Source organism: Triturus cristatus, chromosome 9 (assembly GCF_964204655.1).
Source record: "Triturus cristatus chromosome 9, aTriCri1.1, whole genome shotgun sequence".
In the NCBI taxonomy this organism is placed as follows: domain Eukaryota; kingdom Metazoa; phylum Chordata; class Amphibia; order Caudata; family Salamandridae; genus Triturus; species Triturus cristatus.
This window is the reverse complement of record NC_140592.1, coordinates 815,008,864-815,026,490: the sequence shown is the minus strand read 5'-3', so window position 1 is coordinate 815,026,490 and position 17,627 is coordinate 815,008,864. Positions and strand designations below refer to the sequence as shown.

Genomic DNA, 17,627 nt, shown 5'->3' with positions numbered 1-17,627 from the left:
CATAAACGAAAGCAGTATATTCTTGCCATCAAAAATGCAAAAAAAGATTACTTTACTCAGCGTATTCAAGAAAACAGTAACTCAACGAAAGAACTGTTTAGGATAGTGAAGGAGCTTAGCAAACCATCTAGCACTTCACAAACACTCACCCCCTCGACCGAGGCTTGTGAGCGTATCAGTATCTTCTTTTCTGAAAAGATCAAAGAAAATATACTCTACTTTCACCCCCCAACATACCCACAGCAACTCAGATAACCCATCTAAGATTGCGATGCTACCAGAAATACCCACAGCCCCACCAGACTCAGGAAATGCACCCCGCTTAACCAGCTTTGAACCACTCTCTGCAGAGGAGGTTCTAGCAGTTCTAAACACAGTTAAATCTGGATCTGCTTTGGACCCCTGTCCCCACTTCGTGTTTTCAGAAATTGCGCCTATGCTCTGCCCCCTGATCACTCAACTTTTCAATAAATCGTTAATCACTGCTATTTTCCCTGATGTCTGGAAGCACGCCTCTGTGACCCCCCTTCTGAAAAAAGCGGGATCCGACATTCTCAATCCAGAGAACTACAGACCGATTTCCCAGCTTCCTTACCTCTCTAAAGCTCTGGAGAAATTGGTCAATGCACAGCTGACTAGGTACCTAGAAAGTAACTCCCTTCTGGATCCCGCCCAGACTGGCTTTAGAGCCAATAACAGCACCGAGGCAACGTTGCTGGCAGTGTCGAACAGTATCAGATCCTCCACCGATCAAGGTGGAGCGGTGGCGCTGATACTGCTTGACCTGTCAGTGGCATTTGACACGGTATCCCACGAGTGTCTGATGAACATACTTCAGAGCAAGGGAGTTCAATCCACGGCATTTACTGGCTACACTCTTTCCTGAGCAACCGTACCCAGGCAGTACATATGGGTCAGTTCCATTCAAGGCCCAACCCCATCGGCTGCGGGGTCCCTCAGGGCGCCTCATTGAGCCCCACTCTTTTCAATGTCTATATTTCATCTCTTGCTGACATCGGAAGGAAGTGGGGCATTGGCATCTGCTCCTATGCGGACGACATGCAGCTGATGGTGGCCATGGACGAAGGGCCAGATGTAACCAAAACCAAGCTACATGACTGCCTTTCCGAAATGGCACAATGGATGCATGATCACTGCCTAAAGTTGAATGCAGGTAAATCGGAGATTCTTCTGTTCGGTGGTGCCAAACGTATGTGGAATGCCACATGGTGGCCACCTTCATTGGGATTGGCTCCCATTCCAAAACAACATGCCAGGAACCTGGGAATCATCATGGACGATGCCTTGCCCATGAAGGATCACGTCCGATCCCTTTTTGGCAAGGGCTTTGCCATACTAAAACTTCTCACCAGGATATTTCCCTGGATACCCCTAGATTGCAGACGCTCAGTCACACAGGCCCTATTGGTCAGTCGCCTGTACTATGGCAATGCGCTGTTTGTAGGGATGAACGAACATTTATTCTCCCGCTTACAGGTTTTACAAAATCTGGCGGCCAAACTCATCTGCAACAAAGGTAAACGAGACTCGGCATCAGAATGCTTAAAGAAACTTCACTGGCTCCCGATGCGTCAGAGGGCTGCCTTTAAATTGCTTAGCCATGCCCATAGGGCTTTACACAAGACTGTCCCCACAATTCTCCAAGGGAAAATTGAATTTTATGTGCCCAATAGGAACCTACACTCATGTCAATCAGCTTTGGCTAAAATCAAACGCATTTACAAAGTTAGAACAGGCGGACGCTCCTTCTCTTACCTAGCAGCAAAAAGGTGGAATGAGCTCCCCACTGACCTAAGACATACTACAAATTATCTCCAGTTTCGTAGAAAGTTGAAAACCCATTTCTTCCCCAATCCTTAAACATCTCAGCATACACCATCAGCAGTCCTTATTTTGGTATAAAGCGCCGTGATATCCCATGGGATGAGTGTCGCGCTCTATAAAAACCGCAAATAAATAAATAGAGACGGACAGGGCACAGGAGTGGTAACTTATTTGTACCAAGAGATCCAGGCGGACACTGTTGTCCCCGCTGTCACATGTCCATCAAAAATGGGAAATAGAATGCAAGGGACAGTGCTACGATAAGCAATGGCAAGATGAACTCACACTTATTAAAACTGCAACCAGTAAAAACAGATTCAGAATGATGCAATTCAATTTTGTACATCGAACATACATAACTTCAGGCATGCTTCAAAAATTAGCAATACAAAGTCAATTCTGTGTCCCTAGTGTGAGCAAGATGGAGTTCCTTGCTCCATTACTCGAGGTATATTAGAGAAAATGCAAGACTGCGGCACTGTATGGCTCAGGAGTCTGGGGCTATGCTTATAACAGTTGGTGATGTTAGAAGAGAATCGTTGTCTTCAGTGATTTTTTACATTTTTTTACAACCCATTTTATTGATTTTGGTGAAAAGAAACAAAAATAGAACTTAAGACGAGCAGCAAATAGAGACATTGGTATACAGCAGATACAAAGCATCATTGTGGCATCGAACAAACCCTTTGAAAGCCATAGAACAAGAGAAAGGACAAAGTAGACTCCCACAGCGAGGCCACAAATGCACAGGCGGAATGTCAGTCGGCTAGCACCCCCTCGCATTTGCCCCAAACTTTGCAGTACTTCGCCAGACATCCCATGGCCTCATACAAAGGCTTTTCCTGTGCTGCGCACCAATCCACCCACCATGCGCCATCGTGGGCGCAACCAGGTTCAACCAGTTAGCCGCAATGTCCCTCTTGGCCACCATCATGGCTGTGTTCAGAAAGAGTTTGTCCACTCTGGATCCCTCCAGTCCCTCGGTAACCCGCAGGAGCGCATTCAGTGGGTTATGGGGAACCTCCCAGCCCAGGACCTCAGTGAGTTCCCCTACCACGGATTCCCAAAAGAGGGTAATAACGGGGCAAAGCCATACCATGTGGAAAAAGTCAGCTTGTTGTAGACTCCAACAAGGGCACAAAGTGTCTGGTCTGATTCTTGTGCGGTGGAGGCGCAACGGTGTGAGGTAGGCGGCATGGAGATAGTATATTTGGACTAGACGGAACCTTGCACAGGTTGTGATTGTTTTGGGTGTCATTAGTGCGTCTCTCCAGTCGTCATCATCCAGGTTTCCGAGCCATCCATCCCACTGGTCCCTAAGTCGGAGTAGTGCGGTGGGAGTATTATTCGTTAAGGAACAATAGATGCGTGAAATCCCCCCCTTCCCCAGGTTGCCCATCATGATTTGGGCTTCGGGTGGGCTGTATTCAGGAAGTGAGGTACCTTCTGAGATGTAGGAGCGGAGGGTGTGACGCAATTGCAAGTACCGGTAGAACTGTGAGGGGTGTAAGGAATACCGGGTTTGAAGGTCCTGAAAGGTACGTATGCGGTCACCTCCCCATATGTCCCCAAGCTACAAGATGCCAATGAGATCCCACGCTCTAAAGCCAGATGAGTTGCCAACCTCCTGGAGCCAAGTGTCCTGCCAAAGTGGGGCATATTGAGTCAGTTTGCCTGACCAGTGGGTGTGGCGCAGAGAGGCTCGCCAGGCCAGGAGCACTCCCTGCGTCTCAGGGGGTAGGGTTCTGGGAATGGTTCCCCCATATAACATCCCTTGGATTTTAGACAGGCCCAGGGCATGCAGTTCCACTCTGTATGCTGGATCCGACCAACTGCCGTTAAAACAATCGTGTATGGTGAGTAGCCGGGTTGTTAAATAATATAGGTACAGGTTAGTCATTCCCAATCCTACAAGAAAGGGTGGGACCCGACATTGGGCAAGAGCCAGACGGGGCTTTCGACTCCCCCAAAGGAACTTGGTAGCTAGGCTGTCCATATCCCTGAACCATGTTTGCAAGAAGAGGAAAGGTGTATTCTGAAGTACATATAAGAACCTGGGCATTATCATCATTCTGAATAGGGTAATTCTACCCATGGGGTTCAGCGTCAGTGCCTGCCACCTGTGGAGGTCAGCACGGACCCTCTTCACTAGCGGGGTCACATTGAGTGACCAAGCGAGGTCAGGGAGGAGGGCAATCCAAATCCCAAAATACTTGAAGGACTGTCTCCGGACGGGTATCGTGGTCTGCCAGTCAAAGCAGTCTCTCAAGATATGGAGGGGGACCAGGACGGACTTGGTGGAGGAATCGCAGGCCAGAGGCCTGCTCAAAGAGACTTAACGATCGAAGACACCGGGGTCCTGACTGGGCCGGCTCAGCCAGAAAGAGCAGAACATTGTCCGCGTAGAGAGCGATTTTGTCCTCGTCCAGCCCAGGCCATTTCGATCCCATAATCTGCGTGTCAGACCATATGAGGCAAGCGATGGGCTCCATCGCTAAGGTGAAGAGGAGGGGCGAGAGGGAGCATCCCTGCCTCGTACCTCTCCTGATATGGAATGGCTGTGATAATGCCCCGTTGACCAGTACACAAGCCTGTGGCCCACTGTATAGGATCTTCACCAACTTACGGAAGTGGTCCCCCAGTCCCAGTTCTGCCAACACCTCCTCAAGGTACCGCCAGTCTACGGAATCAAAGGCTTTCTCAAAATCAACGAGAAGGAGCGCCAAATATGGGGTCAATAACTGGCGGTTCGCTAGGGCTAGGTTGAGGAGCCAGAGGCAGTGTCTGGTACCCCGAGAAGACATGAAACCGCATTGGTCGGGATGGACCAGTGTGGGCGGGTGCAGCCGCAGGCAGTTGGCCAAGACCGACGCGAACACCTTGACCTCCGAGTTAATGAGAGAGATGGGGCAGTAGTCGGAGCAGTTCGTCGAGGGATCACCACGATGGTGGCAGTATCACTTTCTGAGCGGAACGAGCCCCTGTCGGCTGCCTCCGCGTACACCTCCAGGAGGTGGAGAAATAATGTGTCCTGATAAGCAGCGTAAAACTCCTGTGGGAATCCGTCTGGACCCAGGGTCTTGCCAGAAGCCAGGCGAGATATTGCATCATTGATCTCCTCTTGAGTAATAGGGAGGTCTAAAGTTGCTGTCTCAGGTGCACTGAGCCGCGGAAGGGAGATCTATTCCCGATGAAGCAGCTCCCGGATTGAAAGACTGGGATGCTGTGCGGAGTAAAGTGCAGCATAGTAGGTGGCAACATTGGGCCACTGCCACAGGCGAGTGCTGGATCACGCCGTCTGGGGCTATAACTTCTGGGATTATGCGATTGGCCAGTGGGTACGCGGCCAGTCGATGAAGGAGCTTCCCATTGTTGTATCACCATCCGTACACTCTAGCTACAGAGGACCTCCGCAGCAGCTTGGCGGCCTCCAAGGAAGTCTGCCTGATCTCGTCTCTCAGAAGTCCCAATCATTTGCCTTGGGAGTCGGTTCTCCTCTCAAGCTGTTTGAGCTTGAGCTGGCCCTTAGCGAAGCGACGAATAGTGGCTTTACCAGCTTCCCACAGGGTACCCGGGGAGGAGACGGAGTCCCGGTTAGTGGCGAATTATTGTTTGAGCTCATTACTCACCGATCTCCTAAAGTCCTTGTCTTGGAGAAACCAGGCCTTCAGTTTCCATATCGGATGCAGCGAGTCCGGGAGGTCGCCCACCCCCATCGCAATAGGTGAGTGGTCGGATATACCCCTGGGGAGGATGGCAATGTCATTCATTTCCCAGCAGTCCATGGCAGGCATAAAAATGTGGTCTAGCCGTGCATGCATGTGGTGTGCCGCCGAGGTGTGTGTGTGTATTGTTTGGTCAGAGGGTGTCAGATTCTCCAGGCGTCACAAACCCCCAGGGTATTCGCCCAATTTGACAAGAGATTAGCATGGGTGGTTCTGGTGGTCAAAGGGGCGCTAGTGGTGTTGAGGGCTGGGTTCATGACTGCGTTGAAGTCCCCCCAATTATTGTCATCCCAGAGGGCAAAGCGGTGATCTATTCCGCAGTACGCTTGAGCGTGGGGGCTAGCAACGATGGCGGGGAGTAGATGGATAGTAGGTTGAGGGCCCGGCCCCCTATGGTCCCTTCCAAGGGTATGAAGCAACCCAGAGGATCGTTTAGAGCAACACGAATGGGAGAGTACGCCTCATGAGAATAGCCACGCCTCAACGCCTGAGTGCTAGACACTGTCGTAGCCGTACCGTGCTAGGAAGGGGCAGTTATTGCCTAACAGGTGGGTTTCTTGGAGCAGCAATATGTCGCCTGCTTGGCATTGTGCATACCGTAGGACCGCTGTTCACTTGACTCTGTCCAGCAGCCCATTAACATTCCAGGATAGTACGCAAAGCATCCCCCTACCGCTAGGAGTGCCCATCATGGGGGGGTTAAAAGTGCGGGATAAGATTCGCGGAGTAGGTGGCAAGCGCGGGTGGAGCTACTTGCCTGCGTGGAATGGTGGGTGCACCACTATGGTGCGGGTAGTGCATGCATGTGTCATGTTGCTGAATAGAGATGCTGGGGTGGCGAACAAGGTGTGCTAACGAAAAACTGGGACAAAGGTCATATTCCCCTGCCCTATCCCCGTCCCCCTCCCTATACTTTGGGAACTGAAGCATCTGTCGACCCAAACAGGTGAAAAAGCTAAAGGAAGTAACCAAATTGAAACATTTGGGTATGGGGATTTGTGGAGGACCCCTCCTCATAGCAGGATGTTCTGTGATAAAGTCCATAGAGAGAGAGAGATTGCGGCGAGCATGGTTGCTGTAGCATGGGCCACCACGCTTAGTATGTCTGACAGTCCATTGTGGGTTCAGGGTAGCACTTTGAGGAGAGCCGGACTCCGGGAAAGGTCTGTGTCCGTCAAATCTAGCAGGTTCGAAGAGCCAGTGCATCATGGGATTAGGAGATTGTTCAGTGACTCTCTGGATGCAGGACGCAATCCGGGACCCGGCAGTGACTCTGATCGGGCTGGTCCTGCGCGAGCGGGTGCGGGTAAACCCCCTTGGGCTACCTCGGCGCGGCTCCGGGTGTTGATTCTCAAGGGGCACTCCTCCATCAGCCATGTCCAGGCCTCTTCAGGGGAGTCAAAGAAGAGGGTTCTGTTCTGGAACACCACACAAACATGAGCCAGGAGGAGAAGTCTATACTGGATGTTCAGGGCACGGAGCTTCTGTTTGACCTCTCCGAATGAGCGTCTTTGTCCCTGAACTTCCCGTGTGTAATCAGGGAAAATCATTATCAACTGGCCATGGAATTGAGATGATGTTGGCTGTGTGCCTCAGCCAGGATGGAGTCCCGGTCCTTGAAATTAAGGATCTGTACTATTATTGGTCGGTGCGGCGCTCCCGGTGGCGGCTTTGGGGTGAGAGAGTGGTTGGCCCGCTTGACTGCAAACCACGGGGAAAGGGAGTCCTCGGGCACCCATGAGCGCAGCCAACACTCAATGAAGTCGGTCATTTGGCCCTGTTTTGAGCCCTTTGGAAACCCCACCAGGCGGAGGTTGTTACGTCTCGACCTATTTTCAGCGTCCTCAGCACGCCTGTGCAGTTATTTGGTTTGGGTCTGGATGCAGGAGACCTGGTTTTTTAGTTGATGGACATCATCAGGGTTCGGGTCGCCAGAAGCTCTTGAAGGAGGGGAGGAAGAGACCCCAGTCCCCCCGCCGCAGGAAATGACAGCCAGACTCCTTTGCAATCCATCCGCCCGCTCTGGGACCTGCCACCAGGTGCGGTAGGCGGGCCCGCCTCAGGCCACCCCCGGCACCTCTCACCTATGGGAACCGGGACCGGTAGCAGACACATAGGTGGCCCTCAGCTCTTCGACTGGGATGGCGCAGACGGCTCCGCAGGGGCCCTCTCTCCACACGGCAGTCGGGTCAGCCAGAGATCACAGCGCCGCTGTGAGAGGTCGAGAACCGTCGCCAACAGGAGCTGCCATCTCGGGCCCAGGGCGGGCTGGAGTTGCACGGCAAAGTCTGGTTTTGGTGCCCAAATATTGATGGGTCTGCCCACAGGTTCGGTCCCAAGGCTGAGGTTATCTCTGGCAGTAGGTTATCAGGATGAGCACTCACCGGTGGCGGATTAAGGAGCGGATGACAGAGGGGTCTGGAGCACTTCTAAAGTGTGGCCGCCATCTTGACGCTCCCGACCACGCCGCCAGTCTTCAGCAATTTTTGGGCTTCCTCCTTCTAAGCACCAGCTACATATGCTACGTGGAATTGGGACTTATATCTATTTAGATGAGTCTATTAAACTTACCCGGCTTTTGTTTTGGCTCTATGCACACAATGTACATGCAAATGTAAACAGACTTATTATCAGTGACTGCTAAGGTTCTGATAAGGGCTTTGGCTCTCATATGTCTCATATGTTAGGACTGCCTTAAAGGCTTTGGGGATGCCTACGTTCTTTACCAACCCTTCTACCATTTGTAAATCCAAAAGATTTAAAGTGAAGACATTTTTGGGGATAAAAGGCACTTGGTTAGGGAAAGTGAGGAACTGACTTAATCCACAGTCTAGAAATATGTTATTTTGCAGACACCTCAGGGAATTGAAACACTACTTATCGAAGGTAGCAGGAAACTGGAAAAAAAGCTCTTTTTAACTTGCTTTAGGACTGGGGCCATACACTCGCAGATAGGTTTTCAACTGGGACAGTGTGATTGCGCTAGTATCTGTACATGTACATGTCTATGCGATGGGTATGCGGATCAGACTATCACATTTTTTATAGTATTTATTCAAAACAGTTCAACGTAGACCAGCACTTACAATTTAGAATGGTGATGATGTTTGCCTTGCCATTGGCTCATATTTAAAATCTGTTATGAAATGACAAAATTCAATTATTTTAAAATTTTATTTTGCCCTATTTGTACTTTTACGATTACAAATGTAATCAAATAAAGTTTTTATTGATTGATTGAAATGAAATATTCTGCTATTTACAATTAATTTGACATACCAATCTACTTAGTGACGATATTCTGGTCTACAATATTTTTGTCTCAATATTTTTGTAGTTTACATACAAAGTATGTAAATACAATATTTTTATTGGCAGTATTATGTCATACAACCACTCTAAGATATTTGAGCTAATTTTCTTTTGCAGGCTGGTTTTCTCTCTCTTCTAAAAATGATGCAACTTTTGTTCTGTTTAGCACTTCTATGTGAAACACTCCACTGTTCTGATAAATGTATCTGCACTATTCAAAATGTTAATAAACTGGATAAAGTTCAAATTAGACAACTTGGCAGCCAGCCAAATCTTTGTCTCGATATGATGTAAAACATGCAAATTTGGCACAGAAACCTCGTGTGCAAGCAATGATAGAAGTAAAGTGGAAGATTTTAAAAGGCTACACTCTTGTCAATTATAAGTATACGGACACCTCTTCGATATGGGGGAACACGTATTAAATAGCACACAATGAATGAGTGGTGCAGACTACAACTTGTGCTTGTTTTCCAGGCATAAACATGCAATATTCTTCAACCCCATATAGTCTGAAGGTAATAGAATTTTGGCGCTCTTTTGTCCACTGGTTAAAAATGGCAACTAATTGGCGGAAGGATATGACTCAACAAGTGAACGAAGAACTGAAAAGAGACTCAGAATAGAGCAGGTGGACCGGAGGTTTGCCACCTATGTGGAGGAGTATTCTGTCCACCAAACTCTAAATCAGGCCTTCTGTAATACCATTTACAAACCAAATTCAGAAAGGTATCTGCATAAGACAACTGCTCATGTACAGTTGAAACCTGATACATGACCTCAATGCTGTCTTAAGGAGAAGAGGGGATTCTGGACCCAAGCCTGTTTCCATTACAGTGAAAAAGGTGAACTTAAGGGACTGTAACAAATCTTGAAAAGCATGAAGCAATTTCTTGTCTAAATGTTGCGTTGGTCATATTGAGGTTTGAAGCAATTTCTTCTCAAAATGTTGCCTTGATCATATTGAGGTTTGAAGCAATTTCTTGTCAAAATGTTGTCTTGGTCATATTGAGGTTTGAAGCAATTTCTTGTCTAAATGTTGCGTTGGTCATATTGAGGTTTGAAGCAATCTCTTGTCTAAATGTTGCGTTGGTCATATTGAGGTTTGTTCCATTAGACAATGTTGTGAATACAAGATGGATGTTGTCAATCTAAGATGCTCTTAAGAGTTTTCAATTCTCTCCCTGGCACACCTTTGCGCACAAGCTCATCAGTAGTGAGTAGCCTCGTTTGGGCGAGTGGGAGGATTCGTAGCTGGTGGTGCTCATCCATTTTTGGGAGGACATCATTTTGACTAAAGAACATGTCAATTTGACACTCCGGAAAGCAAGTACGACAGAACAGATTTTGTTCAAGATCTGAGAAACTATTCAGCTTGGAAAATGAAACATCTGCTAAAAGGGACAATATTCTAGTGATTTATGAATGAAGTACTGAAAAGAAAGCACTCTGATGCCAGTAGATGTCAAATTGTAAGTCAGCACGAGGGACTACAGCCAATTTATTAATACATTTTTCACTTGTTCTACAGAATTGCACAAAAACCTCTGCAGTGTTTAAAATGGTGGGTACAACACGGTTTTGTCTTTGCACATTTGCAAATGATTACATACATCAATCCGCTCGAAAATGTGACTGAAGAGAGCCACATAGCTAAACCTGACCATGTTTTTAGCACGTCCCAGATTCTTAATGTAGACGATGAACTGTTTACAGCTGGAACAGTAAACAGTAAAAGGGCAAGTCCCATCGCAATCTATTTATGCAGAAATATCACAGACGAGCATATGCCCTTTGGGCTTCTGCACAAGTGAACATGACCGAGTGAGAAATAAAAATTCAGATGTCGTCGTTCTTCTTGCCTTGCGGTAAAATCTCAATTTCCTACAGGCCTTTGCACATCCGAGCTGACGAGAGGACCGCACCTTCATGGTAACAGTGAATACTTTTGTGTAACTGATACCTCTGAGAAATGTGCTCCCTCAAACCTTAAGAGAGTTCTGCTGACGCTGTATCTGTGACTTCTGGCATGCATCCACACACAGAATCACACCCACGTGAGGCAAACAAAACATTTCCACCTGCAGAATAAAAAAACGGAGAATAAGCTTTAAAGGGGCCCTCCAGTGAAAATAAAAGAACAATTTTCTTTACCCAGCTGTGCAGTGACAACAATCACCAGCAGTGGTGGATTCTAGATTATTCCTTAGTTTGATGATGTCAGCTTGGGTTTTGAAAAGTATTGTGGCACCACTAACCAGATGGCCACTTTAGAGGTATGTACTGTGAAGGCTGGCCTCCAGCAAATCTATTAAAATAGCCCAGTTTAAACTGCACTGGGCTAATAATAGCAATAGTAATAACTGGGTACTCCATATCATCATTCAATTTCAAAGCACTTTGAAACAGGTTTTACAATGACCTAACTAAACTGTAGTAATGTCAGCAAAGTAGAAGGCTAAAAGGGAGTTGTAGTACAGGGGTTCAAACAGGTTACACACAGACATCACTTTACTCCAATTAGATGAAAACATTTCAACCAAGAATTCTGTTAAAATGCAAGCCCAGTATTAGAACACGGTGACCCCTGGGGACACAAAGGGATCTATTAACCCTAGGGTAATATGGCAAGCAGAAGGATAGGTCCTCTTTCTCTGTGCATTCTCATGACTAGTTATTGTTCAGAAACTTTTAATGTCTAAATTTATTGTACTGCTTTATATACATGTAGCAGAGAGTGTCGGACAGGAGAATGGGACAGATAAGCAGAAGAAGACTTTTTAAAGTTAGCTATCTATTTCCTCTCAACGACTACCTCTCCGATCCGGTCACCATCGCTACAGAACTATGAGGTCTCATTAACGGTTTCTCCTCAGCCCTCCTCTGGGCATAGTAGTTCCTTATTGACTTTCCTGAGAAATGTACTATGTCTACTTAACATCATCTCATGAAGCCATTACAATTCAAACTCAATAATACCCGACACTTTATCTACCTTCAGGAGACTTATGTTTCCATGTTTTTTTATTTTTATGTAACTGTTTAATTTTGTTAATTACTTGAGTCTTTATATTAAGCGCCTGATTTAGATCTTGGTGGATCGAGTCCCACTGTGGTTTTTTCGGCAGTCTTCCTCCCTGCCGGCTTGGCGGTCCACCTGCCCTATTTAGATGTTAGTGAATTCACCACATGGAAATCTCGACTACATTGATGGTGGGATAGGCAAAATCCACTGTCAGACGGAGGATCGCCTGTTTACCCGCCGGCCCAATCATGATGTGCCTTCCTGCCGAACTGACTGGGGCAGTCAAATCTCTACATTGAGTTGGCGGAATGGAAGGGATATACGGCGGAAATTAACCTTTACTCAGTTACAAGCTTCCTGTTCCACCATGGATCTGATCTTACAAGTCCTGCTGCTGCTTGATGACGGAAAAAAACAACACCGTTGTGGACGCAATCAACAGTAAGCTCTACTTTTACCTGTTACTTATTGAATTGTCTATTAACATATGCACAGGACTCATGCATTTATAAATCACTCATACAAGCAATAGCATATCAGTGTGCAATGCATATGTCTGTAATGTTGACGTAATTTAAAAAAACACACCTGTATGATCGCATTGTACGTATAAATGTGGTGCAAGATGCCTTAAAAAAACCAGACATTTGCACCAAAAAAGGATATCAATCAAAAATCTTCATACAGGTGTTTAAAGAAATGTATAAAATCCCCTCATTAAAAATACATACAACATACATCATAGGGATAAGTGCAATGTAACATGATGTACAAATTGCACTAGACAGGGTGTAACCTTTACATTAGAAATTAACAGTTAAATCAATGTCAGTCACAAATTAGAAGTATTCAACATATACAACCATGTAACATTTCCCCTTCTTTACTGCAAGTCCTTTCATACAGATCAGTAATCGAGGTGAAACAAACACACCTGTAGCAACATATCAAAATAAAATTTGCAACCTCAAGTGGCCATTACTATGAAAATGCCTGCACCTACATTCAAATGACCATCACATACTATATTGACCAGTCTATGCACTTAACAAAGTAGACATTAAAATAATATTTTCTATTACCTGCCATCATGGTAAAGATAAATAAGTACTTCATATTTTACTCAGAAACACTGTTAGGAATCAAACAAATGCTAAAGAAAATTTATGCAAAGACTAATTTGGGGAACTCAAAAGTATGTATTTATTAGAAACAATGAGGTAAATGTCTCAACATTTTTACCAAAGCCAAACAGCAGTCCATAAAGTGAATCTTAACACACATGAACCTAAGCAGCAGTCTGCCGGAATTTACATGCACATCCACATTATTGGTTTTCTGTTATGACTTCACATCAGTTATCTGAACTTTTCTCACCTGTTTAACCTATAGTGCTCTCAAACCAAACCTCCCCCTCTGCTTTTAGGAGGAAAAATAGACCCGTCGAAAAACCCAAAGGATATCCCACTGAGGTCACCACACTAGTTACCCATCAGTTGAGGCACATTATGTTGGACTTATACCTATAATGTGCCTCAACTGATGGGTAACTAGCAGTCCATAAAGTGTAAAAGTCCTGTGCACAAGCTTGCCTTCTAATGCACTGTAAAGGGGAACCTCCTCAGAAATGTGCATCTAGTGTGCAGAGCAGGCACGTCACATATCATACATGGATGAGGGGTTTGGGAGGGGTGCCCATGGGTTTGGGAGGGGTGCCTTTGGGTTTGAGAGGGGTGCCATAGGGTTTGGGAGGAGCAGGGGTGGTTTTGGGAGGGATGCTATTGTGTTTGGAAGGGATGGTTTTGGATGAGGTGGTGGTGGGTTGGAGTGTGGAACGGGAAGATTGGTGTTTGGAAGGGCTGGGTTTGGAAAGGGTTCGGGCAAGGGTGAAAAGGACACCTTCAAAGGAAAAATGTGTAGGGTGCTCAGGAGGGAGCTGGGTTTGAGAGGTAGAGGGAGTGGCAGTGTATGATGTGTATGTGTCTGTTGAGGGTGCAGGCGCTTGTGGATCTGGTGTATGTCATGCACGTTTGGGTGTGTTGTGCGTCATAGGTGTCTGTTGTGTGGATGAGTGTGGGCATTCGAGTTTTGCGTTTGTAAATTCTTGTGTGTGTGTGTGGACGGGTGTGCTGTGTAGGTGGTGGGTGTGGTGCATGTGGGTGTGGTGGTGGATGCAGTGTCTGTGGTTGGGCTGGTGGTGGTGCATGTGGGTGTGATGTTGGATGCGGGGTCTGTGGATGTCCTGGTGGTGGGGGTAGTGCATGTGGGTGTGGTGTTTGTATGGATGGATGTGCGCCTATGTTTGTGTTTGTGTGTGTGCTGCTTATGTCTGTGTGAGTGGGTGCGTGCAAAGGTGTGAGTGTGCTCAGGACCAGTCTGGGAATAGGGAATTTGGATGGTGACAGGACGGGAGGTGGGGCACAAAGTTGGGATGGTTGGGAGGCTGTAGTCAGTGAGGGGGCTAGACCTTGAAAAACCCTGTGTAGGCAAGGTATAGCACTGTGAAGGCCTTCTAGGTAGGCTACTGTGTGTTGCAATTGGCTGCTAAGAGCCTGGATGGCATTCAGAAGTGCAGTCTGGCCACAATAGTGAAGGAGCAGGCCCCCCTTACATCTGAGTTGTAAGGAGGACTGAGAGAACCACCACCAGTCCTCTGGGCCTCCATATAAACGCTTAGAGGCCAGGGAACGCAACCTCCCCTACAGGTCATTGGACCTCTCCCTAATTTCCTCCTGTGTGCGCTGGTTGTTAGCTACAGTATTCACTTTGTTGACTACTATCGTCCTAATTTGCCTTTTTAGAGATAGGGTTGTACTTTGGACTTGGGCTCCACACAATTGTGACTCTACAACTCTTATGATTGTATCCATTATGACTGACAATTCTCCCTCAGTAAAATGGAGATTTTTGGGGCCTGGCATTGTGCAATGAAATAAGATCATATAAAAAATTTAACCACAAGAAGATAATGAAAAAAGATAAAAAGGATAAGAAACAGAGAAAAAGAACAAAAAATCCTGACTTAACTGGGAAAAGCTCTGCTGGAAAATGTTGTGGTGCAGGGGAATGGGAAAGGATCAAGGTATGAAATAGAGTGTGTTCTATAGTGTGGTATGCAGCTGTTTCCATTTGACCAATGGACATCAGGTGTGTTATACTGGCATCCACCCAATGGCCACAGTGATGGTGCATTGTTGAGCGCGTACCGTGACAGACTCCCTCCATCAGGAAACCACTACTAGAAGACCGCCAGCACAACTATGAAATCTGAATCTGCTCGGCCGGAACCCGCAGCCCTGACGGCGACAGAGGACTTTTCACCAACATTGGAGTCCACCACATTGGCAGTGGTGTGCCGCAACTGCAGCTGAAAACACTCTGTTGATGCGGACGGCGAGTCAGCCTGCATTCATATAAATCCAACGGGAGAAAGACCATCGCCTTGGTGGAGTACAAGGGACTGCTGTCACTAAGGCCGGCGGTAGGACCACCAAGATCTGAATCAGAGCCTAAGTTTAAACATTTCCAGATGAGTACTGTTACACTTACTTGTGTATGTAACCCATGGCCACCACGTATGAACTGACAACAGGTATGAGCTGACAGCTTTTCAATGTTCTTCAAACAACGTAGGAATTGGAGGCTATTGCCACTAACTAATCCAATATATCTGGATCATTAGAGCCTAGGTGTACCCCACTATAATCCACATCAATGCCCAACCTAGTTCAAGCAGAAACAAACGAAATCCGTGTCCCAAAATATGACTAATTATATTCACAAATTCTTACCAAAGAGTTTTAATAAACTCACATCCAACTAACATATGGGGATAAGTTACCTATCTTACCATGACAATGCCAACATAAATCGTAATCACTGAGGCCAAGTTTATGTAGTTTAGCTGAGGTCCAAATTAAATTATGTAATAGGAAATCTTGCATTACAGAAATAAATGAAATTTTCTGTTTGAACACCCTATAATTAATGTGCAGCCAATGTGATTTAGCAATGCCCTCCTAATTCACACCATCACAAGCTTTTCTAGATTTCCTTGAAATTTAATGAAAGATTTGTTTTGTGAATAGTCTATACTGTTTCATAGTAATATGGTTGATGGGTATTAGTTTAACAAAAAAAATAATACCATATGGAGTACGACTAGACACAATTTATTTTGATGAGGTAGAGTTCACTTTTAACAAATGTAAAATTTGTAATTAGGTATATCATGCTTATTTGAAATTGATGAAAAAACATGGGGACCAACTAATTGAACACATCCTTGACCAAAATTGCTACGTCGTCCCTCCAAATTCTTCAATGATTATATTCCTTATACAATTTCATCCCCAATGCTATGTTTTTTTTTTGTTGTTTACAAAAGGTCTTACATGACACAAAAACTAACATTTACTGATGAGATTATGCAATATTAACAGATCAAAAATAAACATTTGCAGCTCCACAATGAATATATACAAGTCAATGAGTGCCACACACACAGATACCTATGCAGAAAGGGGCTTTTGGACAGTCCTTTTCATGCTTTGGCTACAGTGGTTCAACTGACTTTAGTCTTAGGGATCAGCCCATGGCAATTCACATCACAAAAAACAGAAGGTGCTATAAATACGCTTTGGTTTATTCCCCCATGACAGCCCCCACCTGTTCTTTATTTCGTCACCCGATAGTCGCTGGTTTGTGGCACCTTACCCCCTCATCACCCTCTCCATTTAATTTTTTTTTATGGTGTCGCATTTGCAAAGTGAGAACTGACCAGAAGTCTAAAATACTATGAAATGGAGCATATCTTGCATGTGGCTTTATTTATCAAAAGAAAGAGGCAATATCTTTTCAGTTATGTCCAACCAACACATAGTGAATGGTTGAAGTAATAAGCACTTATGAATAACTTTGAGATAGCTTGTCTGTATGTGGTGTTTTCATACTCTTCTCTCATATTCTCTAATTCTCTCTGTCCCTATATGTACCTTTAAAGTGTTTGTTTTCATATGGTATTTTTAACTGTCATATGTGTGTATGTTGTATAGCTCGTTTTGATAATTTATGTATTTGTATGTTTTTGCAGCCCTGATGAAGTCCACATGTAGTGGACGACACACGGCTGTTCTGTGCCATTTTTATGGAAAATAAAGATTACCTTGGACGCCAAATGAAAAGAATGGACTAATTATTTGCGGAATTCCGATTGAACTGTGTACACCTCATTAGAAAAGGCACAGTAAATTGCAGGAACTACGCAAATACCTGCAAGCACAGGGGTTCCATTTATATGTAGGAGTCAATAATTACCGGATGTGATAAAGTTCAATCCCTGGAGTTAAATTCCAACAAGTCAAACTTGTCAAAATCTAACAAGTACATTTTGGTGCATATTATTTCTTATATGGTTGGACAAACCTGTGATAGGAGTTATTTACCAGTGACAATAAATATCTATCCATGAAGTAACAACAATTATCAGGACCAATAAAAAACGTATTTGCTCTTAATGAGGACTGTGGAGAGCCCAACAAACGAGTTCTATTTGAGGTGTGGCCTAATACCTTTCTCACCAGCCTCATGTAAACAAAACTGTCAGATATACAAAAAATGCATGAGAACATACTTGATGAATGCAATTTGCCTGTTAAACAGTCGTTCACATTTTGCTTCTGCCCCCAAAGAACACAGCATGAGTCAACCACTTCTCCAAT

At 45.5% G+C, this 17,627-nt stretch overlaps 1 protein-coding gene across 6 annotated transcripts in view; it reads right to left on the bottom strand.

Moving 5' to 3' along the window:
* The window catches only part of NUDT14 (nudix hydrolase 14), a 411,355-nt gene that overhangs the window by 190,828 nt on the left and 202,900 nt on the right, over window positions 1-17,627 (bottom strand). The gene's annotated exons all lie outside the window — the stretch shown is intronic.